Source organism: Nannospalax galili, unplaced genomic scaffold (assembly GCF_000622305.1).
Source record: "Nannospalax galili isolate Female #2095 unplaced genomic scaffold, S.galili_v1.0 scaffold188, whole genome shotgun sequence".
NCBI lineage: Eukaryota > Metazoa > Chordata > Mammalia > Rodentia > Spalacidae > Nannospalax > Nannospalax galili.
Window position 1 is genome coordinate 3,002,281 of NW_008360325.1, and position 21,437 is coordinate 3,023,717.

Here is a 21,437-nt window from a genome sequence, read left to right on the forward strand (position 1 = left end):
AGGAGGCTGTCAGCCCCAGAAAGAGGCTGGCGGGGGTTGCAGGACCAGGGAAGTAGAGGGAGGCGAGGGCGGGGCTAGGTCCAGAAGCAGTGCCCCTGGGGCCCAAGGAGGCACCAAGTTGGTCTGGGTGAAAAGGATCAGGAAGCAGTATTGGCTCCCCAGGTGTCTGGGGCCCCAAGACTAGGAATGGCACAGGGCCCAAACTAGGAGTAGAGAACAGCGGGGGAGATGGAAGGGTGAATGAGGCTGGGGGAGTCAAGGCGCAGAGGGCCACGGGATAGAAGTAGCCCAAGAGGCCTGAGGATAGGAGAGCAGGTTAGGAGAGTTAGCAGGTGAAGTAGCCCAAGAGGCCTGAGGATAAGAGAGCAGGTTAGGAGAGTTAGCAGGTGGTGCAGGTCCAGGGAGGCAGGGAGAGGTGAGGGCGGGGGCCAGGTCCAGAAGCAGTGCTCCTGGAGCCCAAGGAAGGCACCAAGCTGGCCTGGGCGAAAAGGATCAGGAAGCAGCACCTGTTCCCCAGGTGTCTGGGGACCCAACACCAGGAATGGCGCAGGGCACAAACCAGGAACAGAGAACAGCGGGGGAGATGGAAGGGTGAATGAGGCCGGGGGAGTCAAGGGGGAGTCAAGGCGCGGAGGGCTCCTCGATAGACCCACCCCAGGTGGTCTGAGGATAGAGCAGGCCAGGAGAGTTAGCCGGTGGTGCAGGTCCAGGGAAGCAGAGGGAGGCGAGGGCAGGGCCAGGTCCAGAAGCAGTGCTCCTGGGGCCCAAGGAAGGCACAAAGTTAGTCTGGGTGAAAAGGATCAGGAAGCAGTATTGGCTCACCAGGTGTCTGGGGCCCCAAAACTAGGAATGGCACAGGGCCCAAACTAGGAGTAGAGGCGAATTCACCTTTTAATGTGCTGTTAAATCTCCTTTGTCAGTTGCCTGCTGTGGATATTGGTGTTTCTACTCATCAAATGTCTAGGATAATGCCCTATAATTCCCCCCCCCTTTTTTTTTCTGATACCAAGGTTTGAACCAAGATCTCATGTGTGCTGGTCAGTGCTCTACCATGGAACTACATCCCACAGTAATGACTTATTTTTTCGGTCTTTTAATTTTTCTTTTTTGAGACAGGGTCTTGTTATAGCCCCGTAAGATCTGATACTCACTATGAAGCCCAGGATGACCTCAACTCATGGTAAGGCTCCTGCCTCCACCTCCCAAGTGCTGGAATTACAGGAGTAAGCCACAGGTTGGCACTTTTTAGCTGTTTTGTCTGACCTTGTCTAAAGCATTTGGATGTCTTTTTTTCCAGTTCAGCTTTTGGAATAATTTGAGAAGGATTGATATCTGCTTGTTAAATGTTTTGTAGAACTCAACTGTGAAGCTATCAGATCCTGGGCTTCAGGATGATGGAAGATTTTTTTTTTTTATCACAGGCTCAATCTCCTTGGTGTGTCCCCATCTTCTGTTTATTCATGACCAGTTCTTGGTAGATTTTATTCATCCTTTCCTTTGAGTTACCCAACTTGTTGGCATGTAATTGTTTAATCTCCAGTGATCCTTGTGTTTCTGTGATATCAGTTACAACATTTTCTCTTTTATTTCTAATTTATTTATTTGAGCCTTCACACTTTTCACCTAAACTTTTGTTGATTTTTATCTTTTCATAAAACAAGCTCTTAGCTTTGTTGATTTTTTCCAATGACTTTCTAATTTCTGTTTATTTCTGCTTGTTTTTTCTTCTCTTACTGAGTCTTTGAGGTGTAACATCAGGTTATTTATTTAAGATCTTTCTTCCTTTTTGATGCAGATGTTTATTACCTTTTTTTTTCTTTAAACTGTTTTTGCTGCACCACATAAGCTCCGATGAGCAATGCTTGATGAGTTATGCTTGTGTTTTCATTTGTCCCAGGTTTTTACCTATTTCTTTTATATAAATTGATGCATTTTGTTTTTAGTATTTAATACCTTTCATATAGATATGTAAATTTATTAGCGGGTATTCATTCTACATAGCAGTGGGTTTTAAAAAGACATTTACACTAGGGGCTGGAGAGATAGCTCAGGGATTAAGAGAGTGCTAGCTACTCTTGCATAGGACCTGGGTTCAGTTCCCAGCACTCACACGGCAGCTAACAACCATCCATAACTCCAGTTCCAGAGGATACAACACCCTCTTCTGACCTCCAAGATCAATGCACACATGTTGTACTTACATACATGCAGGCAAAATACTCATATACACGAATAAAAATAAATAAGTAAAAAAATTTTAAAAAGAACACAGGTCTATTTACATTAAAAAAGAGTTTTCCACTCAAGAATTTGTCGTTAGTACTGCTCAGAAACGTAGATGAACATGCCTGTGTCTTTTTATGTCAGGATGTATTGAGGAGCAAATTCACAAGCTATGACAGCTTCAATGGCAACAAGTTGCCAGATAATCCACTTGTCTTGGTAGCCTGGCCAAGGCAAACACAGGTTCTTTCATTCCAACCTTAATTACTAATATTAACACATATCACGGATCACATAGTAAATACTTCTGTATTTATGTATATATGTAAGTCATGGAATGGATACAAAAGGCAAAGGAGGATGGAGCAGACTTTCAAGAGGTTTCAGACGTGGACTGATAGAAATGTAAGCAGAGTCCGTATGATAAGAAACCCAAGCCAACCTTAGGGAAGGAGTTGCAGCTGTCAGGCCATAGAGGGTTGTACTTTGAGAGCTGAGCTATAGAGTTAAGTCTAGCTACAGAGGCAGAAGACCAGGACCAGTCCAGACAAAGGAACCGGGAGCAGAATGGATGGACAGATGGATGGTAAGTCCAGGTCCAGATGGCCAAGCAGGCAGATGAGCAGTTAGCAGTGTAGTAGGCCATGCCAATGGTAGGGGCCAAACCAAGGTCAAACTCCAGGGACAGTTGGAGTTTTGTTCTTGCAGCATACACTGGATGGTCAGATGACAGACTGGTAGAGGTCCATCACCATCACAGTGTTGGGTGTCTACCTCTTTATGGGGTCCATGTGAAGGAGTTATAGCCTTTCCTTGGTCTGATGTGTCTAAGTTCTTGGGTTTGATTTCCTTAATACGATTTTAATACACCCATGTGCCACTGTAGTCTTAATTAACCTTGGTAAATTTATAGACTGGCACCCTTTCTACCCCCAGAAATACGTCAATTTTCAGTCTGTGCTGTGTGGGTGCTTTGGACCAGGGGCCTTTTTATATATCCACCCAGATGCACAGTCATTCTCCATCCTCAACGTGGAGTCAAAGCTGTTTGTAAAACAGCCTCTCAGGTCAAGGAACAGTCTGGAAAACCACTGTTTTACATGATATGGAGAAATTTAGGGCAGGGCACACAGCCTGATCTCAACACTTAATCATGGACATTGATCATATTCATCACTTACACCCTCCATCTTCCCTCTGTGACCTCCATTATTCTTTCTTTTCCCCAATAGTCATGTTTCTGTTTCATGTCTCATATATATATATATATATATATGATTTTTTTAAAAATTTGTTTTACATGATATGGAGAAATTTAGGGCAGGGCACACAGCCTGATCTCAACACTTAATCATGGACATTGATCATATTCATCACTTACACCCTCCATCTTCCCTCTGTGACCTCCATTATTCTTTCTTTTCCCCAATAGTCATGTTTCTGTTTCATGTCTCATATATATATATATATATATATGATTTTTTTAAAAATTTTGATTTTAAATATAAATAATCCAGGGAAAGAAAGAGGAGAGATAAATAGTGCCTAGTATTAAAAAAAAAAAACTAGAGGAAATTTTATTAGTCCCAAAACCTACTGAAAAAAATTACACATGCACTAACTCTACAGGAGTTCGTGAGTATATCTGAAGACTACATAACAAGGAACAGTGCCAGACAGGAAAAACCTTCCTTTGCGTTATTGGCCAGGGTAGTCCAAAAGACTCCCAAAATTATACAGACTATTACCACAGTTCTTGATTGTCTCATAAAACTTGATGGTAAGACCCTCATGTGAAGATAGTTCATACTTTGGACACAGGATTTGGAGCACCAGAACTGGAAGTGACCAGGAACTACCCCCCCTGAAGGCGAGCTCTAACTTTGAAGAGCACTATGCAAGCTGCTAAGGGACAACAATCAGTCAGTTGTCCAACCCCAGATTCAAGGCCTAAAAACGACATCAATGATGAGCATAGCAAATGGCATTGGTGCAGTAGTGTCACTTTTATCTTAGGGGTAATCAACAGCTACCTAATTGGACTTAAAGCCCACTCAGTGGGTGGAAACTCTTGTGTGGTACTGTAAACCTGGCCAAATACACATAGATGGAGAGGTCATAGATCTTAGAGAAAACCCCAAGGCTGTCACATCCCTAGACAAATGTAATTTCTTACTATGTGCAAAATATAGGTCCTTAAATTTATAGACAAGTACCCCAGTCACCACCCATCAAAGATGCTTCTTTTTCAAGAGACAGAGATATTAGAGTTCCATAACTGGTCACACACTGAGATTGTCTGTGAATTGCCCAAGTCTAAGTGACACATCTAGGATGTAACCTCTGCACCTAAGACTCACAGAACACAGAGCAAGGGATGAGGAGAATACAAATGCATCCTTCATCTCTCATCAATGAAGCTCTCTCATACGACAGAGGGCCAGGAACACAAAAGGTCGCAAATGGCCAAAAAATAAGTCTGCAGAGTGTGGGTCCTTTGACAGGACTCCTATAAAATCTGCCTACCCAGGCCTCAGGGACCATTGCGGAAGAGGGGATGGAAAGATTGTAAGAGCCAGGGAGGCGGTGCAGGACCATACAGAAATAGTCCTACAGGTGCCTGGGACCCTTCTCATACAAATCTACAGCAATGGTGTCAGCATGCACAAGACCTATGCAAACTCAAGCAGACAAAAACCCAGCACAGAACCGTGGAAATGGACAGCTGGCACTGGCAGCCCCCATCCACACTCCCCTATAGTCCCCCGCACCAGATCTCATTCATTCTGTCATACATGTTAAGTCCTATCCAGTCAAGTGTTTGTACCCAGCTGTCCCCCAATGCAAGTCCATCCACTGGAGTCTAGTCAACATATTCTTAGACTGACATTGTCCACTTAATATGATTATCTCAAGTTCTATCCAATTTCATATGAATGACACAGTTCCATTTGTTTTTATGGCTGAATAAAACTTCCTTAAACACACACACACACACACACACACACACACACACGCACAGAGAAAACATTTTCTGTACCCATTCATCTGTTAATGCACATCTAGCATGGTTCTATAATTTGACTGTTGTGAACTGCGCTGCCATAAACATGGGTGTTCAAGTATCTCTGCGGTCTTCTGACTTAGATGTTTTGTGTATATCCCAGGAGTGGTATAGCCGGATTATATAGTAGCTATATTTTTTAGCTTGTTGAGGAAGCTCTATATTGATTCTCAGAGCAGCTAAACTAATTTACATTCCCACCAGCAGTGTATAGAGATTCCCTTTCTTCCACATCCTCACCAGCATTTGGTACTGCTTGTTTTCTTAATGGTCGCCTTTCTGGCTGAATCTCAAGCTAGTTTTGAACTGCATTTCCCTCATGGCAAAGGATGCTGTACATTTGCCATTTATAATTCATCTTTTGGGAACTGTTCATTTCATTTGCCCACTTGGTGACTGAATTGTTTGGGTTTGGGCTTTTTGGTTTTTAGATTCATGATATATTCTAAATGTTAATCCTTTTTCAGATGCATACCTGACAAAGATCTTCTCCCATTCATTCCCCAGGCTATCTCTTCACTGACTTGTTTCATTTTCTGTACAGAAGCTTTGTACTTTTATGCAATCCTATCTGTCAATTTGTGGAATTATTTCCTGAGCTACTGATTTCTTTCCACAAAGTTCTTGCCTATATCTAAATCTGAATTAATTATTTTTCTCTCAGAGTTTCTGGTTTTACAGTAAGGTATTTGATCCATTTTGGATTGGTTTTTGTACATGATAAGAGATAGGGGTCTAATTTCATTAGCCCACATGTGAATATTCACTTTTCCCTCACATTTAAAAAAGTTCTCTTTTCTCCAATATGTCATTTTGCAATTTTTATCAAAAGCCAGGTGGCTGAGGTGTGTGTGGGTTTATTCCTGGGTTCACCCTTGTATTCTATTGGTCTGCATGTCTGTTCTCCATCAGTACCATAATGGTTTTGTCATCATGTCTCAGTGTCATCTGAAGTCAGACTTGCCTCCAGGATTGTCCTTTCTGCTCAACATTGCTTTCATCACACAGGGTCTTTTCTTTTTCCATATGAATCTTAGGGTTTTTTTCCTACTTCTGTGGAGACTGTCAGTAGAATTTTTATGGGGCTTGAATTGAATCTGTAGTTTACTTTTGGTGATATAGCCATATTCACATCAATTCTGCCAATTCACAAACACAGGACATTCTTCCATCTCCTAATACCTTCAGTGTTTGAAAGTTCTCATTGCAGAGGTCCTCCCTTCCTTGGGTAGGGTTATTTCTAGGTGTTTTTGATACCGTTGTAGATAGAATTGTCGTCCTGATTACTTTCTCAACTTATTCATTATGGGTGTATCAGAAGACTACTAAATTTGGGGTGTTGATTTTGTACCTTGCTACTTAACTAGAAGTGTTTGTCAAAGCTAAGGTTTTTTGGTGGAGTCCTTACAATCTCTTAAGTATAGGGTCCTAATCTCTGCTGATAAGGGTAATTTGATTTGCATCTTTGTCCTAATTTGTTTCTCCACCGCTGTGACAAAATACTCTGACCACTACCAACTTGGGGAGGAAAGGGTTTATTTGTCTTACACCTCCCATGTCGCACTTCATCAGGGAGCCCAAGGTAGGAACTCAGGGCAGGAACCTGGAGGCAAGAGCTGGAACACAGGCCATGGAGGAACGCTGCTTACCGGCTTACTCCCCTGGCCCCTGCTCAGCCTACTTTCTTATGTAACACAAACCCACCTGCCCGGGGGTGGCACCACACACAGTGGGCTGGGCCCTCCCACATCACTCATCAAGAAGATGCCCCACAGACATGGCCACAGGCCAGTCCAACAGAGGCAATACCCCAATTGAGGGTCCCTCATCCAGGTGTGTCAAGTTGACACTAAAGCGATACAGCACAACCTTCCTATTTGATCTCCTTTCTTTCTTTCTCTTGTCTTATTGCTCTAGCTAAAACTTCAAGCAGTATCTGAAATAGGAGTGGGAAGGTGGGTATCTTTGTCCTGTTCCTGGCTGCAGAGTAGATGCCTTGAGTATAGGTTTGTCACGCACAGTGTTTCTGTATTGAACTATCTTCCTTTGTTCCTATTGTTTAATTTTTTTTCTAATCATGAAGGGATATCAAGGGACTTTTCTGCATGTGTTGAGATGATCCGCTGTGCAACTTTTGTTCCTGGGTCTATTTAGATATTGTGTTTCATTTATTGATTTGTGTGTGTTGAACCACCTTAGCATCCCAGAAATGAAACCAGTTTGGTCATGGTGAGTGATTTTTCTATTGTGTTATGTTAAAAGCATTTTGTGGGGGAATTTTAGCACCTGCGTCTATCATAAACATTGGTCTATAACCTCCTTTGATGTGTGTGTTACCAGTAATAGCAGCTTGTTTGGTAGCTTTCTTTCCCTTTGGATTGCTTGAGGACTTTAAGGAGTATTAGCGTTAGTTCTTTAAAAGCATAGTATAATTCAGCAATAAATTCACATGGACCTGTGAGCTTTTAGTTGGGAGAGTTTTTTTACTACTCCTTAATGTTATTACTCACTGTAGATCTGTCTAACTTGTTTAATAATCTTGCTTTAATTTTATAGGTCACGTGTGACTAAAAATTTATCTATTTCTTCTAGATGTTCCGAATTGTTGAATAAGGGATTTTCAAGGTATGCCCTAACAATCCTCTGATTTCATTGGTATTTGCTGACATGTCTCTCTTTTCATCTCTAATTTAACTAATTTGGGTCTTCTCTTTCTTTTAGATCTTCTGCTAAAGTTTTCTCAACCTTTTCAAAGAAACAAACATTTGTTTCACTGACCCTTTGCTTTGCCCATTTTTGTTTCCATTTCATTAACTTCTTGGTTTTTGTTATTTCTCTGGCTTGCTCCTGTTTTACAAGACTTCCACGGGCACTGAGTCCTTATCCGAGATCTCTGCCTTCTGTGGTTTCTGTAGAAGCTGCTGCTGTTATCCTGGTGAGTCTGCCTTTGACTGTGACTCCGTGTTATCTTGCAGTTTTCAAGATGTTTCGCTTTGCTGTATACTGAGTGTTTCGAGTGCAAAAGGAGAGGGAAAGTTCTCTGTTGTCAGTTTGGCAGTCTGCAAGCTTCTTGTGTCTGGATGGCCAGTTCCTTCTCAAGATTTGGGGAATTTTCTGCTTTGTTTTAAAAAATATTTTCTATGCTTTACCTTTCACTTTTTCTTTCTTCTGTGCTCATGATTCATGTTTGGCCTTTTAATGATAGTCCATAGATCTCACATTTTGCGTGTACTTTCTTATTATTTTACCTTTTTAATTGTTTACATTTTGTAGCTCATCCACATTGTCTTCAAGCCCTGACATCCTCTGTCTTCTATCTAATCCATTCTATTGGTGAGGCTTCAACTGAGTTTCTATTTGATTTATGGAATTTTCCTTTTTTTCAAATTTGTTTTTTATTGAATTTTTGTGTATTTCATACAGAACATCTCAAACAATCTTTATCATCTTTATACCCCTGTCCCCACTGGCATCCTCCCATAGCCCCCCGCTGGAGCCCGCATACTCTGTCATCCTTGTTAAGGCCCACTGTGTTGTCAGCGCCCCCAGTTATTTCCCAGTACAAGTCCATCTACTGAGGTCTAGTCAGCCTGTCTAGAGTCCCTTGTTTTAGGAAGATCAGCTCTTCTTTACCTGGCAACAATCAGTTGCCAATATTTCTTCAGATAAGATTGGAGTCTACTATTCATTTTCCCAGTTCTATGCTGGGTTTTTATCTGCTTGAGTTTGCATGGGACTTGTGTATGCTGACACTATTGCCATAGAATCATATCAGCAGGCTCCCAGGAGCTTGTAGGACTCTGTTTCTATATGGTCCTGCACCTCCTTGGCTCTTACAGTCTTTCTGCCCCCTCTTTTGTGATGGCCCCTGAGCCTTGGGTGGGAGAAGTTTAATAAAGGAGTCCTGTCCAAGGACCATCATTCATCAGACTCTTGATCTCTATGCTTTGGCCGTTTGTGACCTTTTGCGTTCCTGGCCCTCTGCTGCATGAGGGGCTTCATTATTGAGAACTGGGAGATTCATTAGTGTCCTCCTCTTTACCCTGTTCTGTGTTCCATGAGCCTTAGGTGTAGACGTTGCATTGCAGATGTGTCCCTTAGGCCTGAGCAATTCATAGACAATGTCCATGTGTGACCAGTTGTAGTACTTGGTAATAGTCTCTGACGTGCAAAATGAGCTTCTTTGATGAGTGGTGACTGGGATATTTGTCTGTAAATATAAGGATACATATTTTGCACATAGTAAGAAATCACATTAGTCTAGTGATGTGATAGTCTTGGGGTTCTTTCTAAGGCACATGACCACTCCAGCCACGTGTATTTGGTTATGTTTACAATACCACACGAGAGTTTCCTCCCACTGAGTAGACTTTTAGTCCAGTTAGATAGCTGTTGATTGCACCCAAGATAAAAGTGCCACTACAGCACCAATGTTGTACGCTGTGGTGGCCATTGATGTGGTTATTTGGTCTTGAAGCTGGTGTTGGATCATCCATTGATGTTTTTCCCTTGGCACCTTCACAGCGCTCTCCAAAGCTATGAGAGCCGCCTTCAGGGGAAGTGGTTTCAGGTCAGGCGCAGCTCTATTGCTCCAAATCCTGTGTATGAAGTATGTCTGTCTTCGGCAGTAGGGTCTTACCTTCAATTCGTAGGAAGCCATCGAGGGCTGTGGCAATAGCCTGAGTAATTTTGGGAGTCTCTTGGACCACCCTGGACAAAAACTCAGAGGAAGGTATCTCCTGTCTGGCACTGTTTCTTGTTATGTAGCCTTTAGCTATACAGATGAACTTGTCTAGAGATAATGCATATGTAATTTGTCAGTAGGTTGTTGGACTAATATGGTTCCCTCTGGTGTTTGAAAACTAGCCAGGCATTACTTATCTCTCCTCTCTCTCAGGGTCTAACTTCATGAATTCCGATTCTATTATTTTCAGTGTTTCTCTTTATTGAATTAATCTTTCATATCTTCCTTATTTTATTCAGCTATTTGTAATCTCTTTAAGATCACCCAGGAGCCTATCTGTGTCTTTTTGATTCATCGAAGATGCTTCTAATCATGATCTCATTCTTCGTCTGAGACTGCCTCTACTTTGCTTCTGTTGGACTCAGTGTCTGTGAGACTGGGTTTTTTCAATGCATATTTTAATTGAATTTTATGCATTTCATACAACACATCACATCTTAATCATATTTAGACTGCCTCGCATATCTGAGATACCTGTACATCCATGTTTGTTGCTTCTCTATTCACAACAGCAAAGAAACGGAAGCAGCCTAAGTGCTCCTCAACTGACGAGTGGATAATGAAAATGTGGAACATTACACAATGGGGCTCTACTCAGCAGTAAAGATGAAATCACAAAATTTGCAGGTAAATGGATGGAACTAGAAACTGTTATAGTAAGTGAAGTAACCCAGACTCAGAAAAACAAATGATGTATATTCTTTCTAATTTGTGGATCTTACTACCAAATCCTTATATGCGAGGAACTGCTTATTTTCGGTGGAGCTAAATTACCCTGATTCCACAAGCTTCTAGTGTTTGTGCATTGGGACTTGCAAATCTGGGGTTATTTGTTGGATATTCTCAGTCTTCCATATTCTTCCAAATGAGGTACTCATGATATTCAGCCATACTGGCTTGTAGGTGTGTGTGTGGGGGGGGGGGGGGGGGGGGGGGTGAGGTGCAGTTTCTCCCCAGAGGACTAGAAATGTAGCTCAGTATCTAAACCTTTGGTCCAGGTGCTCAAGAGTATGACCTATACCTCCAGGCAGCCACAAATGATGAATAATCCCATCATGAAAATATAGAAATGGCCCATTTAAAACATTCACACTTCAATTCACATAACTTTAGAGGAATGAAGGAACAAGGACAGTTCAGCATACACTAAGATACTTAAGGATAGGAAGTCTTTAGGAAAATACCCAGAGTAAGAACAGCAGTTAGTATTAGAGCAACGGAAATACTGAAGAGGGAAAAGTGGGTAGAAAAAGAAGAGTGGAGAAGGGAGGAGATAAGACCCCAGAGAAAGGTAGAGTGAGAAGAAAGGAGGAAAAGAGGAGCTGGACAGATGGCCCAGAGGTGAAGAGCACTGGCTGCTCCTGCAGAGGACCTGGGTTCGATTCCCAGCACCCACATAGCGACTAACAACCATCTGTAACTCCAGTTCTGGGGGAATCTGGTGCCTTCTTCTGACCTCCGTGGACATTGCATGACACAGGTGTACTTACACACATGCAGGCAATGCACTCGCACTCATAAAATAAAAACAATAAATAATGTAAGAGAAAACGAAATGCAGTCAGACACTTTATGGCAATCCCAGCTCTCAAGTGGCTAGAGCTGGAACTACCAGCTTTAGGCCTACCTGTACCCAATGTCAGAGCCTGTCTCAAAAACAGACAAAGGCTGGAGTACGGCCAATCCCAAAGGGAGGACGTGCATAAATTCTGGATTGAAGACTGAAAACACAAATAAACATCAGAATGAAATAAAGAAAGCAATCTAAGATATGAAAATAGAACTTAATATAGAAACAGAATTTTTGAAGAAAAGTCAAACTGAAATAAAACTTGAAATAAGAAACTCGATCAGTGAAATTAAAAAAAAATGGGGCTGGAAAGATGGCTCAGTGGTTCAGAGCACTGACTGCTCTTGCAGAGGACCTGGATTTGATTCCCAGCACCCACATGGCAGCTAACAACTGTCCAGAACTCCAGTTCCAGGGGATCCAACACTTTCTTCTGTCTTCCGTGGGCACTGCAGAACATGGGTGTACTATACACATGCAGGCAATACACCCATACACATAAACTTTAAAAAAATAAAATATTTTTTAAAAGCAGAATAAAAAACACAGTGGAGTCTCTCACCAATAGAATGGAACAAGCAGAAGAGATGATACCAAAGCCTGAAGACAAGGGAGAAGGACTGATCCATTCAGTCAAAGAAAATGCTAGATCTGCAGAAGTTCCAGGAACAGAAGTTACACGAACTCTGGGATACTATAAAAAGACCAAAACCTCCAAGTCATAGGTGTAAACAATGGGGAAGAAACTCAAGTCCAAGGCACAAAATTTTTCAAGATCCTGTCCCAGAAAAAGTTGGGCCTCTTCCTCCTCCTCCTGCTGCCTGGGAATGCCAGACTGGCAAGCTGAGTTACCAGGATCCTGCCCACCACACCGCCCACTGGGTTCCCATCCCCCAACGCAGGTACCAGCCCCATTCCTGCTGTTCCAGGGCTCACATTCACCCTATTTAGCTAGTCACAAATGGCCCACTTGATCCCCATCATCCCTACTTGGGCCTAAACCTCTTCACCCTGCTAGAGAGTTCCTGACTCTCTGAACAAGAACCATCTGGTCCCTTCATATAAAAGGTGGAAAGTGAGAACCTGAAGAACTAACTACTCACACTGCGTCAGAAAGCAACCAAGTTACATCAACAATAAAAAGAGAACAAAAGTTCAACTCAACAAGGGCAGGCTACAATTCATCCCGGATACACATCCAACAATGGAAATCCATATGGCCAGATCACAATACAAAACACAAATAATAGGAAAAACCAAGATAATGTGTCCCCACCAAGTCCCACCAGTTCTATAAAAGTGTCCTACGATGAGAAATACCCAGAGGAACCCCAGAACACAGAAGTTAAAAGAACAACCATAAACATGATCAAAGAATTTAATGACTTTAAAGAATACACAAACAACTTAGAGAATTCACAGAGGTTAGGGATATAAACTTCTGGCTGAAATTCAAGAAAATAAAAATGTATGCCAAAGACCATTTAGGGTTTTAAAAGTGAATTCGTGAACAGCATGCACAAGTCCCATGCAAGGCCAAACCAGAAAAACATCTGAGCACAGACACGAGGAAGTGGGTAAGAAGCTCCAGTCCACCCAAGCAACAGACGATTGCGAGGTGGGGCAGAGACAATCTCTCAAGCACGGGACGCTTGGTTGGTTAACCACCCTCCAGTGAATGAACCCACACTGAAGGTCATTTGGAGACACAATTAGACTCTGTAGACCATATATATATATTATGTATTATTATGTATAATTATATATAATATATAAAATAATATATAGCATGTGTGTGCATACTAGAGTACATTAAATTAGGTGGGACAGTAATAGGGTGCAGATAGGGGAGGGGACTTAAATACCATCAAATTATACTGCATGAAAAATCACAAAAATTAAACTAAAAAAAAACCAAACAACCTGGAGTCAGCCAGGCTTGATGGCACATGTTTTAATCCCAGTGTTCAGAAGGTAGAGGCAGGCAAGCTTCTGTGAGATTGAGGCAAGCTTGGCCACATAATGAGTTCCAGGCCAGGGAGACTCTGTCTCAAAACAAACAAACAACAACAAAATCACCACAAACAACAACAAAACAAAACAAAAGAAAAACCTGGAGAGAGCTCCTATTCACAGCGATGCGCCTGGAGGTCCTGGAGAGAGCTCTTATTCACAGCGATGTGCCTGGAGGTCCTGGAGAGAGCTCCTATTCACAGCGATGCGCCTGGAGGTCCTGGAGAGAGCTCTTATTCACAGCGATGTGCCTGGAGGTCCTGGAGAGAGCTCCTATTCACAACAACGATGCGCCTGGAGGTCTTAAAGAAGAGAGGACAGACAGCACCCAAAGGAGTAGATGGAGAAGATAATCAAACTCAGGAATGACATTGATGAAACGGAAACAGCAAAAATACAAAGGACCAATGAGATGAAGAGTTGGAGCTTCTGGAAGGTTAGTAAGATTTAAAAAGCTTTAGCCAAATTAACCAGAAAGGACCCAAGTTAATAAAATCAGAGTTGGAAAGGGAATCGTTACGAGATGCTGAGGAAATTCAGAGAATCATAATACTATACTTTAAAAACCTGTATTCATGCCAGAATCTGTGGCACATGCCCTCAGTTTTAAAACATTTAGAAGGCAGAGGCAGGTGGATCCCTGGTCTGGTTTACATCATAAGTTCCAGGTTATCTGGGTCTTAAAAACCAAAAAACTCAAACTAAAACAAACAAAAAACAAACCTATGTTGTACTAAACTGGGAAGGTTAAAGGAAATGGATAATTTTTTAGATATATATGAGCTATCAAAATAAATCTAAGATGAGATAAACAATTTAAATAGACCCATAACTGCCAATGATAATAGAAGCAATAATTAAAAATCCCTCAAGTAAATAAAGCCCAGGGCCAGATACAGAGCAGAATTCTATCAGAGCTTGAAAGAAGAACTAATATCAATAGTCCTTAAATTATTCCATTAAATAGGAAAGGAACACTTCCAGTTTTCTTATGAATCCAGAATTACCCAGATGTCAAAGCTAGAAACTATAGGACATGCTCTCTGATGAACATAAACACAAAAATTCTCAACGAAATACTTGCAAACCAAATGCAAGAGCATATCAAAAAGATCATCTATCATGACTAAGTCAGCTTCATCCCAGAGATGCAGAAATGGTTCAACATACATGAATACGTAAGATTAATACGCCCACATAAAGAGGCTCATAGACATAAAACACATAATCTCATTGGATATAGGAAAGGCCTTTGACAAAATCCAACATCTCTTCATGATAGAGTAATTGACACTATACAGAGACAGGGAGTTATCTCAACAGAATAATGGCAAACCCACACCCAACATCATACTAAACAGAGAGAAACTCAAAGCACTTCCACTGAGTCAGGAAGGAGACGGGGATTCCACTCTCTCCATGTCTGTTCAATAGAGTGCTTGAAGGGTTAGCTAGAGTAATAAGAGAAGTGAAGGAGATAAAGGGGAAACGGGTAAGGATGAGGTCAAAGCACCCCTATTTTCAGATGATATGACTCTGTGCATAAAGACCCTAATAATTCCTGCAGAAAACTAGAACTGATAAACACATTCGGCAAAATTGCAGCATAGAAATTGAATACTCAAAGGTTGGTAGCCTTCCCATACACCATCAACAAACGTACTGAGAAAGAAACCAGGGCAACAGTCTCATTCATAATAACCTCAAAAGTCATAAAAGATCCTGGACTAGATCTAAACAAGGAAGTGAAGGATAAAAATTTAAGCCCTGGAAGAAATAAATGAGAAGATATCAGAAAACGGAAATATCTTCCATGGTCACGGATCGGTAGGGTCACTATTGTAAAAGCAATCATCCTACCAAAAGCAGTCTACAGATTCACCACAATCCCCACTAAAATTCCAAAACAAATTTTCACAGAAATTGTAAAAACAATCTTAAATTTCATGTGAAAACATAAAAAACATGGGATATCCAAAACAATCCTGGAAAACAGAGCTGGAGGCATCATCATCCCTGATTTCAAAATATATTACAGAATATAGTAATAAAAACAACAGGTTGCTGGTATAAAAACAGATATATTGGTCAATGGACTAGAATTGAATACTCAGATATATAAGTCCAGGCACTTACAGACACCTGATTCTTGACAAATGGGCCAGAATTACACACTGGAGGAAAAGCGGCATGTTCAACAAATGGTGCTGCTCAAACCGACTAACTACAAGTAGGAGAATGAAGTCAGATCCCTACAGCACTCACAGGACTCAACTCCAAACGTGTCAGGGACCTCAGTGTAAGACTTGACACTCTGAAGCTGATGAGGAGAAAGTAGGAAATATGCTGGAACTTGTAGGCACAGGGAAGCCTTTCTAAACAGGACTTGAAACTTGAACAGTCCAGGCATTAAGACCAACAACTGATAAATAGGATCTCATGAAACTAACAAGCAAAGGGCACCATCATTGTAGTGAAGACACAACCTTCAGAATGGGAAAAAGTCTTTATCAGCTGTACGTCTGACAGAGGGTTAGGATATAAAAAGAATTGAAAAAACCTAAACATCAAAAACCGCAAACAATCCAATGAAAAGTTTGGGCACAGAATTAGACAGACAGCTCTCAAAAGGTGAAATACGGGTGGCTGAGAATTGTTTTTTAACGTTCAACATCTTTAGCAATCAGGGAAATGTGAGTTAAGACTACTTTGATATTTCTTGTTACGTCAGTCAGAATGCCTAAGATCCAAAAACGAAGAATGGCAAATGCTGTCAAGGATGTGGGAAAGGGGAACAACATGTCCACTGCTGGTGGGAGTGCAAACCAATGCAGCCAGTATGGAAGTCAGTGTGAAGAGTCCTCAAAAATTAGAAATACGTGTGGAAACATGATCCAGCAATGCTCCTGGGCATATACTCAAAGGACTCTACATCCTACTACAGAAATGCTACTCACTGTGTCCACTGATGCTCTCTATTCATCACAGCCGTGATATGGAAGAAACCTAGACGTTCATCTACTGATGAATGAATAATAAAAATGGTCTATTTACACAACTGAATATTGTTCATCTGTTAAGAAAAATAAAATTATGAAATTCATAGGTAAGTGGATAGAACTGGAGGCAATAAGCCTGCATGAGGTAAACCAGACCCAGGAAAACAAATGTCTCATGTTCCATCTCTAAGTGGGGGGTTTGAATCTAGGTTTGAATCTTTAGATAGGTGGGTTTTAATTGGATAAAATAGAGTTCAGGAAACTAGTAAGGGGCTATGGGGGGATTCTCATTGGAAAGAAGATAGAGCACCATCATTTAAAGGAGGAAAGGAGAATTACACAACAGGAAAGGTTAAATGGAGTAGGGAATGGGAGGGTATGGCAGACAAAGGAGTATGGGGAGGGATAACTAACATTAAAAACTTTTGAAAAAGTCTTACGAAAACCTACTACTATAGAAGCTTCTTAAAGTATATACCTATACAATACAAAATGAACTTCAATGGAGTTACCCTATAACAGATGGGCAATGCCTCGACCAGATACCACAGGCTAGCAATGGAAAAACCCAATACCAGAAACGAATGGTCTCTTCTGGGGCTATTGACTGGGGGTGGGAGTGGGCAGTCCCACAGTGCCTCACACAATACTGGCTGTTACCATTGTTCTTGGTTGCCTGCCAGAACTTAATGGTAAGAACCTATTGCTGAAGACACTGTATACATGAGTCATAGCACAAACAAGGAAAAATTGAAACTCCATCTCTACTGGACAGCTTTCCTAGGGCTGAAAGGTGCTATGTGTGCTACCAGAAGGGAAAAAATCATCAACTGCATTCAGCTGTGAATCCCATGAGCTGCAATAACAGCTTACCTGACGAAATATGCCCTCTAGTGCAATAGTGGTGTGACTATTATGGCAGTAACCAACCACCTCCTGCTTGGATTTCAGGCCTGGTTCACAAATGGAACCTATACTTGGCACTGTTATGCTATCAGGCCTAGGAAACTGTAGCTAGACAGGTTATAGGCCACAGGGGAGAACCTACTATTATTCAACTAAATGGGCATAGTAATAAACGAAAACCTAATGACTTATTGTTATACCCATAGACTATTACGTCATCCAACTCTCACCAGAGAAACTTCTTTCAGCATATGGTAATTAACACACAGATTCACAACTAGTCAATATTCAGAGAATAAGAGACTGTAGCGTGATTAGCCCTGAATTGGACATCTATATCACACCCTGTCCTTCCAAGGCTCAGGAATCACTGCGGAGGAAGGTGCAAAAATATTGTAAGAGCCAGAGGTGGTGAATGACAACAGAAACAGTGCTTTCCAGACACAAGGGAAGTCATTTATTTACATGAACTCACAGCAATTACAACAGCATGCATAAACTCTCCAAAGCCTCAAGCAAAACTCCCAGCATGGAGGGGGGAGATGAGCAAGGAGTTCGAATACTAGTAAAGATCTATTGGCAACTAACAGCTACTGGGAGAGGAAGAATCAGGGTATGACTTTGGGTAGGTTGGAGGGGGCGTCTGGGGACACAAATTAGACTCCTCGAGGGGCAGGAGAGATTGTCCAGTGGTTAAGAGCACTGGCTGCTTTTACAGAGGACCCGGGTTCAGTTCTTAGCATCTACATGATGGTTAACAACCATCCATAAGTGCAGTTCCAGGGGATCCATTGCCTTCTTCTGACCTCCACAGGCATTGTATGACACAAGTACATTTACATATATGCAGGCAATACACTCATCTCTCTCTCTCTCTCTCTCTCTCTCTCTCTCTCTCTCTCTCAGACAGACAGACAGACAGACAGACACACCCCTACACAGGCACTCATATTTAGGCCTTAATGAAAAAATAATGGAGAACGTGAAGCTGATTGGGAAGTAGAAAGTAGTGGAGCTAGGGAAAGAGATTGGAACAGGATCAAAACTCATTGTATGAAATTCTCAAAAAGGATCAAGAAAACATTTTTTAAGAGAAAAATAGAGAGAATTGGGAAAAAGATGTTAAATAGGGGAGGTGCAAAACATAAGGGGAAAGCATGTGAGAAAAAGTTGGAATAAAAATTTATTTTAGCCGGGCGTGGTGGCGCACGCCTTTGATCCCAGCACTCGGGAGGCAGAGGCAGGCAGATCTCTGTCAGGTCAAGGCCAGCCTGGTCTACATAGCAAGTCCAGGCCAACTGGGGCTACAGGGAAACCCTGTCTCAAAAAGATAAAAAAAAAAAAAAATTATGTTAGAAGCTGTGTATGGAGGCCCAGGTCCTTTAATCCCAGCATTCGGGAGACAGAGGCAGGTGGATTCCTGTGAGATTAAGGTCAGCCTGGTTTACATAGTGAGTTCCAGGCCAGTTGAAGCTACAGGGAGACCCTGTCTCAATAAAATAAAATAAAATAAAATAAAATAATGAGCGGTAAAGCAAGTAAAGTGCTAGAAATATAAAATAAAATAAAATAATAAAATAAAATAAAATAAATAAAATAAAATAAAATAATAAAATAAAATAAAATACATGTTAGCATTTGAATATTTGAACTGCTCTGTCTGATTTAATCCTTTAATGGACAGATTTAAATGGTCTCTATAAAAGTCCTATAATCAGGGGTTGGGGAGATGGCTCAGTGGGTAAAGTGCTTGCAACACAGGTGTGAGAACTGGGGCTTAGGTGCCAAGAATCCAGGTAAATTTTAGGTGGGTGTGTGGCCCTCCTGTAATCCTGCCTGCAGCAAGTAGGTTACCTCAGTATTCAAACTGCGACTCCAAGTTAGAGACTCTGTCTCTCAATGTATAAGGTTATAAGGTTCAGCACGAGTCAGGAAGACACCTGATGTCTACCCCTAGTTTCCCATGCATGTACACACCTGTTCAACATTCACCTGCCTACACAAATGCAGCCCGCACGTGCAAACATACATGCACACATGCACCCAACACACCTCCTAAATTATACACACAATTCCTATAAATCAGAAAGAGAGGAAAGAAAAGTGAGGGACTCAAATGAAAATAAAACGTTTTAATTATGACGTAAAAACAAACGAATGAAAACTAGAAAAGATGATTTCTCATTCCTCAGCGATGGCAGTCATTTGGGTAGAGTCTTTCTCTACGTTTCTCTTTTCCTTCTCTGGCCATCTGGACTAGTGTCGTCCAATGAGAGCCGAACCTTCATGGTATTTCACGTTGCATCCTGATGTTTGTGCTGTTTGTCCTGCACCAACTAGGTGTGGTCTGTGAGCCTGGAAGTGGTTACTGTGACTCTAGGTGGTCTCTGTTGCTAGGTACTGGATAGGGTTGTTGACAAGCTTTCCACTGCCATGTCTTTGACCCTGTCAATTTAGGCACCTGCCACTGTCTGAACTACCTGCTCAGTCTCACTCCAGTCTCTGGCTTAAACCACATTTCCACCATGGGGGGAACTCTGCGATCAGGGGTTCCACATTTCTTGAGAAGACTTCTTTTCTGATAATATCCTGTTTCTTTTTTTTCATGTACTCTTTCTTCTTTTATTTATTTTTCTATAGGGCATTTGGCTACTCTAACATTGCCCTTCTGAAGAGGTAACCCTAAAATATTTTAAGGATTAGAGAAAAGCTCCCAAATATTTTTGACATTTTTGGCCTTTGGAACAGAGTATGTTGCTAAGAGGCCCAAGGACATTGTGAATTTTAGCCAAGAAACTGGTTACTTTTCTTTGGGGTCTTTTTTCCCTAACTGCCTAGCTAATTCCTACCTCCTACTGGTATCATCCTCTGGAGGTTACACAAATTGCCAATAGGGAATCGGAACACAGACCACTCTGGCTTCTTCCATACTGAACAGAGACACAGGGTGAGGCAGTTGGGGTATCCCTTCAGTGGGTCTGTCTAAAAGACTCCCAAATTGCATAACTCTTATCTGTATGGGGAAAAGAAAGTCCTTGACTGGTGAATAGGAGATGTGAAGGAGAAGTAAAGGCAAGAGTAATTAGCATTACAAGTTCCAGACAGGGAAGTAGAAAAAAGTCAGGAATTTATAGGGCAAATTTCAAATGTTCATATGAGAGTCCATTGGAGTTTCTTGACGAGAACTTCCAAAAGTATCCCTCTGTTGGGTTCCTCCTCGTTTTCCTTTTGTCTGTCAAGGCTGGACACAAAAGTGATGGATTCAGGATTTGCTTTCAGGTATTTTGATAGCTGTTGGAGTAGTGAGAATTAGTATCAGTTCCCTCTCAAAGGCTTCTAGATAGGGGAAGAAAACAAATTTATTCATCATTTTAGAACAATAGCTGGTTGTCTCCCTTAGCTACATATGGGTACGTGTACTGCAGACCAAGATCTTAAGTCTTACATCTGAGCAGCACTTTCTGATTAGGAACAAAATCATCAATGAGAAATAATTGTCTAAACCTTTTAAACAATTCTTTATTTAATAACCACATAATTAGAAGAAGTATTTCATTACAACAGCATTGACATATTCAATAACAATTTCCAGAGCTAAGATGCATCTCTTTCAAAATTGGCTGTAAATTTTTAAGTTTACAGTTGAATTAATACAGTTATAAAATATGGTATTCACTATTAACCCTATAAGATATAAAATTAAATGAGGTTTTAACCTTTAAAAAAGATCTCCATTTCATTACTAAAAAAATTCATTTTTAATGCAATTAACACTAAGATGTTTGCACATGCATTTCTACTATCTATATATCTGATTACTACTAGTCACAGTTGGTTGCTTTCTGAGATCCTTGGCATCTGAGCATGGATATAAAGTCATCAGGTAGATTTCAATGGTAATGTTTTTCACATCTACTA